General features: G+C 29.6%; 1 long non-coding RNA gene across 1 annotated transcript; it reads right to left on the bottom strand.

Moving 5' to 3' along the window:
• Nucleotides 1-453: 453 nt before the first annotated feature.
• Nucleotides 454-1258, bottom strand: LOC117112772. The gene is made up of 2 exons (XR_004446086.1): nt 1086-1258; nt 454-595 (listed from the first exon to the last, which is right to left on the bottom strand). It is a non-coding gene; the product is annotated as an uncharacterized LOC117112772 (long non-coding RNA).
• Between the last annotated feature and the right edge of the window lie 40 nt (nt 1259-1298).

Here is a 1298-nt window from a genome sequence, read left to right as displayed (position 1 = left end):
TCTGAATTTTTTGTTTTATTTCTTTCTTTTATTGTCATTGTGTATCATTATAATCAACATCTTTACTATCATCGTCGTCGTTGTTATCGCTGTCATCATCATCATCATCACCATTATCATCATCATCATCATCATCATCATCATTCTCATCATCATCATTATATTCAACATCTTTATTATCATCGTCGCCATTGCCATCACCATCACCATCAATCATAATGTTTCGGAAAAGTGACAACACAAAGATTTCTCATGCTCCTTTAATAATTGTCAAATTATTTTTTTTTAAAGAAATTAAATGTTCGGATTAGCTACAGTCCAATGTATAAATTGCAACTATAGTGGTGTAATCATGATAACTACAAAGAAAAAATTAATCAAAAAAATATTATAATCCTGAAGAAATGACATCAGGAGTAAGCCTACTTCTGGTTGTTAAAGGATACGACCTACCTGAGTGGTGTACAATCATAATTACACCCCCTTCTGCCAAGCGATCATATAATTGTTTGATGATGTCGATAGGGTGGCTGGAGTAGTATAGGCTATGAATACAGTGAATGAAATGAAACTTCTGCTTGTTGTTAACATCACTCTTTAAAATATATATATAAAAAAAATCACAATACAATCATTTTAGTAGAATATTCTAATATGAAATTACTAGAAACTTGGTTATACTTTTATGATATATTATGAAATCATTATATTAGTATTATATATAATATGGTATTTATAATACATATTGCAATATATCAACACGTCACAATTTTTACTAGTTTTCAGTCTGTTTATTTTGTCGACATTGTCAAATTGGATGCCACCGATCTTAAGGTGTTATTTCCTAATAAATTGATTGATTGATTGACGCCTTATGTTCAGATCTCACTGTCGTCGCGCACTCAAACCCTATTATTTATTTATTTTTTATTTACTAATATCTTTAGCCAGGATGACACAATCATTTTAAAGAAATGTTTTTCATTGTGGTCCTGGAAAAAAAAATATTAATATTAATAATGACAAAATAATAATGATAAACAAAACACAAAAGAACACACCCAGAGTCAGGCATTAATATTTACCAAGTATTCTTCCAAATGTTCATTTTTCCAGTCGAATTCGACACCCTTCCGTTCCAATTCTAATTCTACTCGATCTTGAAACTTTCCAATGGAATTAGTGTTTGGTTCAATAACGGTTTGATGAATTTTGTTGTATTTTTGAAGCAACGAATCAATGATCAAACAATCCTTTTCACCTGGAAGATATTAAAATAATGTTATCCAAATTAAACA

This window comes from Anneissia japonica, unplaced genomic scaffold (assembly GCF_011630105.1).
Source record: "Anneissia japonica isolate Jap-2015-1 unplaced genomic scaffold, ASM1163010v1 scaffold189378_len1298_cov182, whole genome shotgun sequence".
Classification (NCBI taxonomy): domain Eukaryota; kingdom Metazoa; phylum Echinodermata; class Crinoidea; order Comatulida; family Comatulidae; genus Anneissia; species Anneissia japonica.
This window is presented reverse-complemented; position numbering and strand designations above follow the sequence as displayed.